This window comes from Heterodontus francisci, chromosome 38 (assembly GCF_036365525.1).
Source record: "Heterodontus francisci isolate sHetFra1 chromosome 38, sHetFra1.hap1, whole genome shotgun sequence".
Lineage (NCBI taxonomy): Eukaryota > Metazoa > Chordata > Chondrichthyes > Heterodontiformes > Heterodontidae > Heterodontus > Heterodontus francisci.
The window spans coordinates 22,744,514-22,760,392 of NC_090408.1; positions in this window are offsets into that span (position 1 = coordinate 22,744,514).

Genomic DNA, 15,879 nt, shown 5'->3' on the forward strand with positions numbered 1-15,879 from the left:
TTATTGTGCTCTACCTTATCCAAATGGTAATACTTGTGATCCTGTTCATCCATTCCGGCAGCAGGCTATCCCTGCATATGGATTTATGGGGAATCATGGATGAGCCTGATCCCGTGAGTTCCCGGAGGCCGCACTGTCCAGCCCAGCCCGACCTGAGCCCGAATGCTGGACTGGGGATATAGACCCGACCCGACCCGACACATGTAGCCAGGTCTAGCCGGGTTCAGGTCGGGTAGCCAGGCTTTATCTCAGGCTCCTCCGTTTCAAAGACAACAACCCCAGCCTATCCAATTTTTCCTCATGGCTAAAAGTTCCCAGCCCTGGCAACATCCTTGTAATGATACTGAATGTGACCACATTCTTCCTGTAATGTGGTGACCAGAATTGTACACAGTATTCTATCAGTGGTCTAATTAGTGTTTTATATGGTTCTAGCATAACTACCCTGCTCTTATATTTTATTTCTCGGTTAATAAAGGAAAGCATCCTGTATGCCTTTTTCCTGCTCCCTTCAGGGATCTGTGGACATGCACTCCAACGCCCCTTTGATCTTCTACATTTCTCAGTATCCTGTCATTCATTGTGCACGTCCTTTCCTTGTTTCCCTCCCTAAATGCATTACTTCATCCTTGTCCGGGTAGAATTCCATTTGCCACTTTTTTGTCCACCTGTTCAGTCCATTGATATCTTCCTGTCTCTACATCTCTATCAGAGAGGTAGCATCCAGAGTATTTTTTTTATTGGCCCCTATTGTCCTCTCCCAGGAGATGACATGATTGCGAGGGGATAGGGTGAGAGGCGTTGGAAGTGTTGATATATGATGCTAAAGCCATTATAAGCATGAGCTTGGCTGGATGAACCAGTTGGTCTTTTCCTGCCCATCTTTTTCGTATGTTCGTTTGCTCCTGAAGACAGTTAAGTAAAATTGGTGGAGGGCAGAAACGTGACAGGATCGCACCCTACATCAACTCCCCGCCCCTGCAATCTTACACCCTACACCCCCGCACCCCATCCCCATCCCCATCTTACACACCCACAACCACTATTCCAGTTGGGCAGGGTGGAGTTAAAATTGGCCCTTAAGAGTCTTCAAATTAGCCTCTCCCATGTCTTCCCCTCTTCTTTACAACATTGGGATATACAAGTTGAGACAGCAATACAGTACTTTGAGTGGAACCGAGTAAAATTAACAGCAAAAGTTCTTATTCAATTCCCAAACCTCACTACACCAGGAAAGAAACCCCGATCTTCAGTAACAACACACAAAACAGCCTGCATCAGGCATACGTTACCCCCACTTATATGAAGCCCCTGACTATTTGAGGTGATTCAGGGAAGAAAATGGAGAGGAATGGGGCAGAGGGTTTAGCCACATCTTGCTCCCACTTAAATGTGGCAGAATGGATACTGTCATTTCTCTGGGAGGAGAATTCAGGTTTAGTGTTTTTTGTGGCAAATTTGAGGCAGTCACCTTTAACAAAGCATAGTTTACTGTTTCAAATTTGCTCCAAAATAGATGACACTTCACGCCCAAATATCAGAAAAGATTTTGCTGACTCGCCTGTAGAGTATGAGGATATTAAGTTCCCTTCAGCTGAATTCAGGTCCTTGCTAATCATTAAGCTGTAAAACTTCAACCTTAAAGCTTCACTGTTACTTGCATTTGTGGAACATGTGTAAGGCAGTGTTATTGCCTTGAATCTTGTGCTTTGCATACAGGAATTCAAACGGGACATAAACCATCTCTTGCTGCACAGCAGTTTTTGGAAGACAGGGACAATCTCAGGTTTGACTGTTGGTACCTAGCATGGTTTCTACACATCAGTCTGCTTCCAAGACTCAACAAGGTTAAGCTTGTGAGTCATCTGTCCTCTTTACAGTTATTCCCAGCTGCATCCTTTCATTGGGACTTATCGTTTTCTCAGTACACCAGATATCATGTTGATCACATTCTCTGGATTATTCATTCAAAGCTCTGGATTACTAGTCCCAGTTGTGCAGAAGGCGCCTCCCGTAGCCATCAGCCTCAATGACATATTAAAGTTAGAATCTGATGATGACATTTGGACCCAATGTGATTTTAACCCTAGGCTGTGCAAGTCACACAGATAGCCAGCCTAGGAGCCAAGTAGTAGAATGGCCAGAAGAGGCACAGGTAAGTTAAAATTTTATTTTTAAAGGTTTTTTTTTGTGGATCAGGCCGGGGCAGGATTGCTTCTCTGGGCCCCACAATGGGAACCTTGCATCTCCTATACTTGGAGCGTCCTTCCCCCTCCCACGATTGTGATCGTCTCCTTATTACGTTCCCTTGTCCTGCTGGCATTTTGTCCTCTCCCTCCACTGTGAAACCAGATATTCATTTAACAAGTTTGCATTATGCATTATAATCATGCCTGTATCTGTCTTTAATGAGCCCACTTTCTCCTTTTTACCACTCTATTTCTCTTGATTTTTTAAAAACTTTTGCTGGTAACTTTAATAGCCCTTGCTATTTTTTTTTAATCTCATGTTCTCTTTTTACACATTACTTTCTATGTATCCCTTTGTTACTTTTTATAGCTGTCCCAGTCTACTGGATTTGTGCATTTCCTGTTGGCCAGCACTGGTGTCCATGACTGACAGCCTTCGGGGAAAAAAGATGTGGTCACCTGTTGGAGGTGAATGATAGTGCATGATAGAGTTAAGGTAACAGTGGCAATCAACAGTGAAGGGTAGCTTTAGTGAATGCAATGGCTTCCTCGAGGATGATTTTGTGTAATGGAAAATAAGAGGCTTGGGAACATATCAAACAGTAGTACAGTCTGAGTCAATGGCAGCAGTTGTTTTTCTACCTCTGTGTTACTTGAAAAATGAACATGTAATATTAAAAGTGATTACCATCAATGCCAAATGCACTCACCATAAAATAGCCTCCACTTGCACTGATTAAAAGCTCTGACTGGCAGCCTCAGCATTTATCTGATAAACAGGAGCCATTTATTGTCTTTTATACTTTGATATTTATTTCAATTTTGAAACTGTACTAACCATTTTTAGTCAAAACATAGACCATTGATGAACAAGTAATAGCCCAGATTTTGTGGTCAGCAAACAGCAAATCAAGGATGCTTCCAACTGACCTCAAAGAAAGCTGCCCACAAAGATCTAGTGATCTCTGTGGTGGGAATTCCCCTTGTCCGACAGCAGTTTAAATCTGGCATCATGGGGATCTCTTGCCGTGCAGCAGCAGTGATGTCATTAAGCAAGTAGGCAGCGAATCACATTGAAGTATTCACACACAGCAAACCAGAAAGTTCAAAGCACTTAATATCCTTCACTTTTCATTAAAATTTTCAGATAGCGAAATAAGTGGTTCTGATTGGGTCAAAATAGAAGCTATACTAAAGATAAAACAAACTTTTTAAAAAAGAAAAACATCTTTTTTAAAACAAATATATGAAATTGTTTATAATTATGGAGAAATTTGACATTCCACAAATATAAAATTAGCTTTTCAGGGCCAGTGAGGGTGTTTAGCAGTAATTATGAAGTTAGTACACCATTAAAAACCCATTTACACCTCATTCAACAAGGTGTAACTTTTTCAAGGGTTTTTTTTACAGTGAGACTAACAGCATAAGAGTAGAAATTCTCAACAATTCAATTGAATTCAATCAATTGCAGTCTTTTGGCGAACGCTGCCAGTTTTGCTGTCACTACCACCACAAATCCCAAGCCATTATCTTTGTTAAGTCAACTTTGAAATGCACCTTAGAGTTAATTTTATTATCTTTAGAATTAAGTATACCTTTAGGCGTATTACAATATATGCCTCTACACAAAAATTCAGTTTTTAATCCCTTATGCCTTATAGAATTGAAATGATTTCTCCAACTATTTCATGGCATTTGCAGTCATTAGTCTAATGTGCATGCAAATATCAATTCTCCCTCAAATGTTCATCCTTTTCAAAAAAATCTTGGGTGTAATGTTTCTGTATCTTTATGTCAGGATTTATGAATAAATTAAAAACAGAAAATGTTGGAAATATTCAGGTCTAGCATCATCTGTGGATGAAGAAACAGAGTTCAGGGGCTGAATTTTCATGAGAGGGCAGCTGTTCCACTGCTGGGGCTGAAACCAGGAGGCAACCCCACTTCGGTGAGTGGCAGGACAAGAGGCTGTATTTTGTTGGTGGCAGCCAATAAAGTGCTACTGCAGGGTCTATCGTCCTATTAAGAACGGCGGCCCCCCACCCCCTCCCCAAGAGCTGTGGCCCAATCGGAGGCCCATCAGCTCAGTAGCCTCAGCAGCACCATCGCTAGTGGTGGCCATTGCTGAAACTGCAGCTGCGGAGAGAGGGTGCCTCAATGACCAGGTGCCCTCAGAGACAGGTACGTTTGGTTGGGGGTAACCAGGAACAGGCGGGCAGGCTCCGGCAATCGGGGGAACGGGGTGGGGGGGGGGGGGGTGTTAGGTGGTGGTCACTGAGCGCTGGTGGCACTGTTGCCATGGGAGTGTCCCTTGGTGCCAGAGCACCTCTCCGTGGGTCATGGAGTGCCCTAAAGGAGGGTCCCCACCCCTGGAAGCCCACCAGCATTACCCAGCAATCTCTCCATGCGGCAAAAGTCCGCGGAGGCGTGAAGTGACCTTTAATTGGCCACTTAGGTGGCTCAATTGGCCTCCTGGCAGGCAGCCGATCTGCCAACCTTCCCCCCGCTGGCAAAATGACATGCCGGTGAGAAGACGTCAGGCACCCACCTCCCGACTGCATCCTGTGCCATTTTGCTAGCCTTCCTGCCTTCCAGCCCATCTCCAAAGGGTCTGGAAAATTCTGGCCCTTGTTTAACTGAAACAGGTTTCGGTAACTTTAATGGTTTTTTTTGTTTACAAAAAGTTATGCTCATTTCTCAGTTGCGCACCATTTAGATCTGCACTTGAACTGAATTTGATGTACGCAATGCTACCTCAACACAAGTGCCACTGGGTGAACATTTGGTACGGTATGGGAACCTACAATTTTCAAATCTTTTATGTTGTATGCGTTTGTAACCTACATTCATAATTATTGCATTGATCCAAAAGAAATTAATACGGGTTGCACCATATACATCGGTTAATCCTAGGAAAAAATATAAGTTGTAACTTTGCTATTGTGCAGGCATTGCCATGTGATGGAGAAAGTTTCTTGGAGAGTGTTCATTTAAGATTAACAACTGAATATTCAGTTCACAGTTTCCTTATTATTTTAGATGGTAATTATTGAACTCATAACGTTAAAAATCCAACTTAAAACAATTACTAGAATTTGAAAATTTTGGGGTTTTTTCTTTTGCAGTCAGACAACTATATGCTAATTATTTTGCAATTTGTTTCTGTAGGACTGTGGCCTAATTGTTCCCTAAGAATTCACTTTACCAATATCATATGCTTCTAGTTGGAAATGAATATTTGTATAAACTGTGATTAAAAACAGAAAATGCTGGAAATACTCAAAAGGTCTCGGAGAATCTGCGCAGAGAGACATGGAATTAAGAGGCAGAGTGTTCCGTCCCCCGGGTGGCAGAAACAGAGGCAGCGTGCGGTCAGTAAAATAGCAGAGAGCCGCATCAGGATGGCCCCTCGCTGCAGCTGGGGAATATTCCCAGTGGTGAGCTGCTAGGAAGATCAGCTACCTGCTGCAAGAAAGTGGGTTGCCGATTTGCATACTTAAAGGTTCTATTTAGGGCTATTTTAGGGAACCACCGGCATTTTGCCGATGCACGAACAACTCCCCCTCCCCCCCCCAACACCTCCCCGTCCCCCCACCCCCCGTCTCCTGGGGTGGCCAGCAACTTAATGGAGGCTGACTCCCTGTGGCAGTCCAGGGAGCCATCAGAGCCTGAGCATTCCCCCAAAGAGGAGGCTATGGGCAGGGAAGGCAGTCTCCGCGGCCCCAACAATCGCCTGGAGGCACTTTCCCTCCGACTTTCGGTCCCCTGAACCCATGGGAAACCCCTTGGGCTGTATACACCAAATACAGGTTTGCTGTAAAATGTACATGGCAGGTAAAATGGAATGGAAGGGTTATGAGGCAACTCACTCCTGTATTGAAGAAAACTGATTTCCTTTGCACTTTCTGAAATGTCTACTTGGTGCTGTTTTGTAATGTATTTTTCACAGATTTTTATGAATAAAGTATATTTTTGGGGAAAAAAAAGTATTTACTTACCTGTCTGAGGCACCAGGCCTCTGATTGGACCAGTAGCATCAGGAGCACGCCCACTGTCCATATTTGGATGACGGGCCCACAGGCAGGCAATTAGGAGGCTGCCTGTAGTAAAATGGCTGAGCTGATCCCACTGCCAACAAGTGCGGGCTCGGGACTTCTTTTCGCCCGACCTCAGGGTCCCGAAGCCTATGGTAAAATTCAGCCCAATGTTTCGGGTCAATGACCTTTCATCAGAATCTTTCTGACTTGAAACGTTAATTCTGCTTGTCTCACCACAGCTGCTCCTAGACCTGCTGAGTATTTCCAGCATTTTCTGTTTTTCTTTCAGATTTGCTGCATCACAGTAATTTGCTTTTGTATTTGTATAAACTATGCCTTTGCAGATGCAAATTATTGGGGAAATTTAGCATTGTGATGTTGCATAAGTGGGAATGAGTTACTCATTTCCTCTTAAAAATGAATCTTCGTCAGCTGCCAAAGCAAGCAGTCTCTCACATCAATAATACAGTTCAGTCGCCAAGTAATTATGTCATACCTATGGAAATTCTAGTGGGAGAGACAAAAACAGACATGTGGTAGCTTTAGAAATACTCATAAATTACCAATAAAATACAACAAAGTTAACCAGAACGGACCTGGTGTATAAGCACAGACGTGCTGTGCCAGGCAGAAATGGATTCAGTTCTCCTACCATGGCCCTCAACAAATGAATGTTTAATATTAGTGGGTGTTGTCTGTGGAAGTGTTAAGTAGCAGCAAAGACACTTCACCTAAAAACAACATTCAAGAAGCTCGACACCAACCAGGCCAAAACAGCCCACTTGATTGGCACCCCATCCAGCACTTTCAACATTCACTCCCTCCAGCACCAAGGCACAGGTACAGCTGTGTGTAGGATCATCGGAACATAGGAGCAGGAGTAGGCCATTCAGCCCGTCAAGCCTGCCCCACCATTCAATTAGATCATGGCTGATCATCTACCTCAACGCCACTTTCCTGCGCTATCCCCATATCCCTTGATGTCATTAGTATCCAGAAATCTATCGATTTCTGGTCTTGAATATGCTCAATGATTGAGCTTCTACAGCCATCTGGGGTTGAGAATTCCAAAGATTCACCACCCTCTGAGTGAAGAAATTCCTCCTCATTTCAGTCTTAAAAGGCCTGCCCCTTATTCTGAGACTGTGTCCCCTGATTCTAGACTCACCAGCTAGGGGAACATCCACCCTGTCACGCCCTGTAAGAATTTTGTAAGTTTCAATGAGATCATCTCTCATTCTTCGAAACTCTAGAGAATACAGGCCCAATTTCCTCAATCTCTCCTCATAAGACAATCCCACCATCTAGTCTAGTGAACCTTCGTTGCACTCCCTCTATGGCAAGTATCTCCTTCCTTAGATAAGGAGACCAAAACTGTACACAATACTCCAGGTGCAGTCTCACCAAGGCTCTATACAACTGCAGCAAGACTTCTTTCTTCCTGTACTCAAATCCCATTGTGATGAAGGCCAACATACCATTTGCCTTCCTAATTGCTCGCTGTACCTGCATGCTAGCTTTTAGTGACTCATGAACAAGGACACCCAGGTCCCTTTGGACAGCAATATTTCCCAAACTCTCACCATTTAAGAAATACTGCATCTTTCTGTTTTTTTTTTACCACAGTGGATAACTTCACACTTATTATATTCCATCTGCCATGTTCTTGCCCACTCACTTAGCCTATCCAAGTCCCCTTGAAGCCTCCTTGCATCCTCCTCGTAACTTACATTCTCAACTAGTTTTGTGTCACCTGCAAATTTGTTAATATTACATTTGGTCCCCACATTAAAATCATTTCTGTAGATTGTGAACAGATGTGGCCCCAGCACTGATCCTTGCAGTATCCCACTAGTAACAGCCTGCCAGCCTGAGAATGACCCGTTTACTCCTGCTGTCTGTTTTCAGTCTGTTAACCAATTCTCAATCCATACCAGTATATTACCCCAATCCCACGTGCTCCAATTGTGTATACTAAACTCCTGTGTGGGACCTTATCAAAAGCCTTCTGAAAATCCAAATACACCACATCCACTGATTCCCCCTTATCTATGCTACAAGTAACATCCTCAAAAAACTCGAACAGGTTTGTCAAACATGATTTCCCTTTCGTAAATCCATGCTGACTCTGCCAAATCATATCATTATTTTCGAAGTGTCTAGTTATCACATCCTTTATAATAGATTCTAACATTTTCCCTACTACTGACATCAAACTACAATGTCTGTAGTTCTCCATTTTTTCTCCCTGTCCCTTCCTAAATAATATGGTTACTTTTGCTGCTTTTCAGTCTGCAAGAACCTTTCCAGAATGTATAGAATTTTGAAAGGTAAGCACCAATGCATTCACTATCTCTATAGCCACCTCCTTCAACACTCTGGGATGGAGCTCATCTGGTCCAGGGGATCCAGTTAATTTTTGAGTCCTACCTCTTTATTAATAATTTCTTTCAGTTCCTCATTTTCACAAGTCCCTTGGTTCCCTAGTATTTCTGGGAGAATTTCTGTATCTTCCTCCATGAAGACAGACACAAAGTAATTGTTTAGTTTCTCTGCCATTTCCCTATTCTCCTTTATAAATTCTCCTGACTCCACCTGTAATGGACCTACATTTGTCCTTGCTAATCTTTTCCTTTTCACATACCTATAGATGCACTGCAGCAACTCACCAAGGCTCCTTCAACAACGCCTTCCAAACCTGCGACCTCTACCACCTAGAAGGACAAAGGCAGCCTGGGAACACCACCGCCTGAAAGTTCCCCTCCAAGCCACACACCATCCTAACTTGGAACTATATCGTTGTTCCTTCACTGTCACTGGGTCAAAATCCTGGAACTCCCTTCCCAACAGCACTGTGGGTGTACCTATGCCATATGGACTTCAGCGGTTCAAGAAGGAGGCTCACTGTCACTTTCTCTAGGGAATTAGGGATAGGCAATTAATGTTCACTTCGCCAGCGATGCCTACATTGTGAACGAATAAATAAGGGAAATTAGAGAATGACTCAACTCGCCTCACTTTTGTATTCTCTGCACTGATCAGAACAAAGGATTAGTTCCTTGAAGAGTCTTTGAATATTTTTAAGGTAGAGATAGATAGATTCTTGATAAGAAAGGGGGTGAAAGGTTATCGGGGCTCGGCGGGAATGCAGAATAATCAGTTCAGCCATGAACTTATTGAATGGTAGAGCAGGCTCGTGGGGCCGAGTGGCCTAATCCTGCTCCAAATTCGTATGTTTTTGTATAAGAAAGAGAAATGAAAAAATAACCAACTTGAGCAAAAAATAAATACATTTTAAAAATTAATAAAGTAGTGCAGTTGTTCAAAAACCTATGTTACTATGATTCCCACCCTCGTCAGTCTTATTGTTGGTACCTTAGTGTGTTGTACAAGAAACTTAAATGCTCTCTCATATTATGATTTACTACAGAGTGTATGCCACACTACAGATTGTACAATACTTGCAGGAGCATTCATTGAGTTATATTCTATATTTTGGGAGATTAGGTTAGGGCCATTTTGAGTCAAGGAGGGTTTGCTTTGATGAGAATGTGGAGGCGGGGACAATGATGAGGTTTCACTGGACCTTGAGTTGATGTTAGGTACCTGTAGACATGAAATGGGAGACTGGCCTTCCTCATCTATAATTATTGTGTGATATTGTGAATGGTAAAGCCAGTAATAGGTCCAGTACCCTCCAGACCCTTCGCCGGAAAGGTTGGAGGCCAGAACAGAACTATGTGGAGGAGTGTGCCCTCAAACGCCAGCATTTACATGTCAAGGTCATGCAGAATTTTCTAAGTTTGTGTGCAGGGAGGCATATGCAGTGAAAGATTTTGAACTGAATTCCCCTCATTCTGCTGCAGGGGCAGGTCATTAGTGTCAGTCTCAGAACTTCCTTCCAGTCTCCTTTTAAGAGTTGATGACTCAAGTCGCACTTTCACAAGTTACCTAGGTTTTCCTTTTCATCCATTGCAGAGGAGGACAATATTGAATGGCTGGCTGGCTGGTACATGTCTGTGGAACAAATCTGTGATACGAGGGTCAAGTTCTAATGGAGTCAGTTTGTTTTGAATTTTATGGAGCATGGCTGGGTCCTGGAGGAAGTGTTGAAACTTTTTAAATGTAAGAATTCTTTCTCCCTATTCCCGTCTATTAATAGAGGAACTTCTTTCAGATTTGCCTGCTAACACAGATTAACTCATACTTTTTCTTTTACAGTTTGTTCCATTATCTTTTATATTATAATATCATATACAAGTCATTCAGGGTTTAAAGGCTCTATTTTTACTTACTATTTCTTTACAACTGGTGTGTTATGTTTTAATTTACACATTAGCATTTTGCCAGGGGACAAATTTTTGTGAACTATATTTACACTTAAGAAAGTGTTAGTAAAATATATGTATGCAGGTTGCACCATAGTCATCAGAAAGAAACAAATTACAGGGCTATTTTCCTCAGCACAGGCTTTCTAATACTAATGAAAATTGCAACTTCTCTCAGCTGCTATGCTTCTGGCATTATTCGGGCCCCTGTTTATGATATCACGGGCATCAATCAACACACTGTATCTAATGCTGTGTGCCAGTAACAGCTGTTTTACCTGGAGTAATGGATCTCCATATTTGTTTTTCCAGATATAACTGAGCAATTATGGAAAACAGAATTATTTCTTGTCATAACTGGCTTTTTAGGCTCTCTGCAAATAGTTGTCTGTAAGTAATTTGAAATGTGTACACTTCTTCAGAACATAACCCAGTTTTAAAAACATAAAGGATCGTCCTCTGGAAATGTGCAGGTAGACTGTGATGCACACAATAACATCAGCCATGTATTTCCTAATTCCCTATGATACACTCTTTGTGTCCCCGTTGGCTCTTTTCCCAAATGATTGTAAACACGTAACAGCTTGTAGGACTGGCTGTTAGGTGAATATGTTTATTTTGTTTACGTGGAAGTTATGAGGTAGAAATGCAATCTTAATGTATTTTCTTACCGATTTCTATTTTTTTCTCCCAAACCTTGTTTCAAGGCTTAGCACACTTTATAATTTCTTTGCACACTTCAATACTAAGGACCAAAAGCTAGACTGACGACTATGGTATTTGTTTACATACTTCTGCAGGTGTGGAAATCAATGAGGCACTGGCTGCTGAACTCAACACAATGAAGCACATACTTGGAATTCAAGGTCCAAAATCTCTTATCTTAGTTAATGAGCAGATATACTTTAATGCTGTCCTTTGAATGTTTGCCACTTGGATATCTTGTAAGATATTATGCACTGTAAAAGAAAGGTACCGAGATCTGAGGAATAAATCGGGGTCTTTTGTATAACAGGAGTAATAATTTCTTGTCCCAACTGCTAGTTTTGTCAAATCTGAAATGTCAGGGCCTCCTTAATTATTTTTTTTTCCTCAAAAATTTAAGCTCCTTGCCTATCATAGTCATAGAAATTTACAGCACAAGAGGAGGCCATTTGACCCATCATGTCCATGCTGACTGATAAATTGCCATCCAGCCTAATTCCACTTTCCAGCTCTGGGTCCACAGTCTTGTAGGTTACGGTATTTCAAATGCATATCCAAGTACTTTTAAAATTCGACAAGGGTTTCTGCCTCTACCACCCTTTCAGGCAGTGAATTCCAGATCCCCACCACCTTCTGGATGAAAGAATTTCCCCTCAAATCCCCTCTAAACCCTCTAACTCTTGCCCTAAATCTATGCCCCCTGGTTATGGACACCTCAACCAAAGGGAATAGGGCCTTCCTATCCACTCTATCTACATCCCTCATAATTTTACACACTTCAATTAGGTATCCCCTCAGCCTCCTCTTCCAAAGTAAATAGCCCTAGCCTATGCAATCTTTCCTCATAACTAAAATTTTCCAGTCCAGGCAACATCCTTATGAATCTCCTCTGTACTCTCTCTAGTGCTATTTCATCTTTCCTATAGTGCATTGTCCAGAACTGCACACAATACTACTCCAGCTGAGGCCCAACTAGCGCTTGATACAATTCCAGCGTAACCTCCCAACTCTTATATTCTGTGCCTGGGCTAATAAACAAAAGAACAAAGAACAAAGAACAGCACAGCACAGGAACAGGCCATTCGGCCCTCCAAGCCTGCGCCGATCTTGACGCCTGCCTAAACTAAAACCTTCTGCACTTCCGGGGTCCGTATCCCTCTATTCCCATCCTATTCATGTATTTGTCAAGATGCTTCTTAAACGTCATTATCGTACCTGCTTCCACCATCTCCCCCGGCAGCAAGTTCCAGGCACTCACCACCCTCTGTGTAAAGAACTTGCCTCGCACATCCCCTCTTAAACTTTGCACCTCTCACCTTAAACCTATGTCCCCTAGTAACTGACTCTTCAACCCTGGGAAAAAGCTTCTGACTATCCACTCTGTCCATGCTGCTTATAACTTTGTAAACCTCTATCATGTCGCCCCTCCACCTCCGTCGTTCCAGTGAAAACAATTCGAGTCTATCCAACCTCTCCTCATAGCTAGTGCCCTCCAGACCAGGCAACATCCTGGTAAACCTCTTCTGTACCCTCTCCAAAGCCTCCACGTCCTTCTGGTAGTGTGGTGACCAGAATTGCACGCAATATTCTAAGTGTGGCCTAACTAAAGTTATGTACAGCTTCGGCATGACTTGCCAATTTTTATACTCTATGCCCCGACCGATGAAGGCAAGCATGCCGTATGCCTTCTTGACTACCTTATCCACCTGCGTTGCCACTTTCAGTGACCTGTGGACCTGTACGCCCAGATCTCTCTGCCTGTCAATACTCCTAAGGGTTCTGCCATTTACTGTATACTTCCCACCTGCATTAGACCTTCCAAAATGCATTACCTCACATTTGTCCGGATTAAACACCATCTGCCATTTCTCCGCCCAAGTCTCCAACCGATCTATATCCTGCTGTATCCTCTGACAATCCTCATCACTGTCCGCAACTCCACCAACCTTTGTGTCGTCCGCAAGCTTACTAATCAGATTAGCTACATTTTCCTCCAAATCATTTATATATACGACAAACAGCAAAGGTCCCAGCACTGATCCCTGCGGAACACCACTAGTCACATCCCTCCATTCAGAAAAGCACTCTTCCACTGCTACCCTCTGTCTTCTATGACCGAGCCAGTTCTGTATCCATCTTGCCAGCTCCCCTCTGATCCCGTGTGACTTCACCTTTTGCACCAGTCTGCCATGAGGGACCTTGTCAAAGGCTTTACTAAAGTCCATATAGATAACATCCACTGCCCTTCCTTCATCAATCATCCACCAAGTCCTTCTCCTTGGTGAACACTGATGCAAAGTACTCATTTAGTACCTCGCCCATTTCCTCTGGCTCCACACATAGATTCCCTTCTCTGTCCTTGAGTGGGCCAACCCTTTCCCTGGTTACCCTCTTGCTCTTTATATACGTATAAAAAGCCTTGGGATTTTCCTTAATCCTGTTTGCCAATGACTTCTCATAACCCCTTTTAGCCCTCCTGACTTCTTGCTTAAGTTCCTTCCTACTGTCTTTATATTCCTCAAGGGATTCGTCTGTTCCTAGCCTTCCAGCCCTTACGAATGCTTCCTTTTTCTTTTTGACGAGGCTCACAGTATCCCGTATGCTTTCTTGACCTCCTTATCACCCTGTCCAGCCACCTTCAGGGATCTGTGGACATGCACTCCAAGGTCCCTCTGTTCCCCTACACTTCTCAAAATCCTACCATTTATTGTGTATTCCCTTGCCTTGTTAGCCTTCCCCAAATGCATTACCTCACACTTCTCTAAATTGAACCCCAATAGCTACTGTTCCGCCCACCTGACTCATCCACTAATATCTTCCTGCAATCTACAGTTATTATCTTCATTATCAACCACACGGCCAATTTTTGTATTGTCTGTAAACTCCTTAATCCTACCCTCTACGTTCAAGTCCACTCGCTTTCTTTTCCATTCTGAGTAGTCAGTCAAAATTAGCCACTCCCAATTGAGGCATTAAATGGGTCAAATGCACAATGGAAGTTCCTCTACTCTGTCCCAATGCTATGTCTTAACTTTGACCTCAGAAGGGCACGTGCAATTTTTAAAAATAACAAATTGAAACTCTTCAAATATTAATGATCACATACAATATTCCAATAAAATCACACAGGAAGGAAAGTTATCGCAGGTTTAAGGAAACCACTATTCTAATGTTGTGAAATTTGCACAGTATGAATCATAACAAGAATTAAACAACACATTTTAAAAAAATAATAATTTTTGTTCTCTGGTTCTGCAGGTATGTTTCATAGTCAGCCTGAATAAGCCAAAATGTAATCCTGTCAATGTAATGTTCATACTTTCTGACTTGAAGCATTGCTGTCAATTTTCCGCATATTTATTTACACAAAGAAACTAAATCCAATGCAAGCAACAGTTAATAAACTACCAACAATGCTGGCATTGCGGACAAAAGCGTAGAGCTGATTGCAGTCTGGAAAATTGTAAGAGTTTCTTTTCATGTTGGTGGGAAACCTCATGTGATGCTGTTTCTAGGATAACATTCCCCTCTGAATCAACAACTAGTTCTCCCTGGGAAAAGAAAAGAACTCAAGCAGATGCTCATAAGTTCTCTGTGCACAAGAAGAGACTTCAGGGAATAGGATTATATTAAGAAAATGAGCCAAACACAATATAAAGAATAACAAACTCGCAATTATAACAACATTTACTTAAATTTAGAATTGAAACTTACCGTCAATATTCTCATTATATGTGTTTAGCCTTTTTTAGGAGCTTCACAAATACAGTGGCTGTACCTGAGAAATGCTTTTAACAACAATGGACGCCTGGTATGCATTGGTTTCCCTCACGCCTGGCGATGCTAGGACACAAATAATGTTAAATGTTTTGTATAATGTATTTTCATCTTTTGAATAGCACCATGATATGTTGATCTATATGTGGGCTAGAGCATTATATGCCCAGCCTCAAATGATGTAGAAATTTTAGTGGGTGGAAAATGGAACCAGAGCTAAATGTAATCAGTTCCCAAACCAATTTCCATCTCCTGGCAGTCCAGTTTATTGGAGTTTTAAACTGATATTGGCACTGAGGTTTAGCTCTGTGAATCTCTGTGCATGTCTGCAGGCATTACCCACTCAATGGCAATTCAACTAATTTTAACATTAACAAATATACAACTCCTTGCTAATTGAGTGGGCGAAAACAATGAAGTTAAACAGTTCACACGCCATTAGTTGCACTGCATTTAAACCTTTGGACCGGCTGCAGTTACACTGGACCTGAAGCTCTATGACACTACCTTATACTATTTTTCTCAAGTTGATTTAGGGAAACTTGGCTGCGGAGTGATGTGCATCAGCAAGTCACTTTGCATAGGCACAAAGTGTGCAGTGAAATTTGTCCTAAAGAGGGTTAACTGCTTAAATAAAAGTTGGTTACAGTTATCATGTTTAAGAACGATAGAGTTTTAAGGAAAATGTAAATATCTGTGATAAAATTCTTTATAAAACATGTGCTTTCGTGATCATTAATAAGTCACCTCCAGAATGGAACTAGTCAAAGTTGAATGGGATAGGCTGACGGGTTAGGTTAGTATCCTGCAGTTTTGATTACCTGTCAGAGCGAGGGGTCA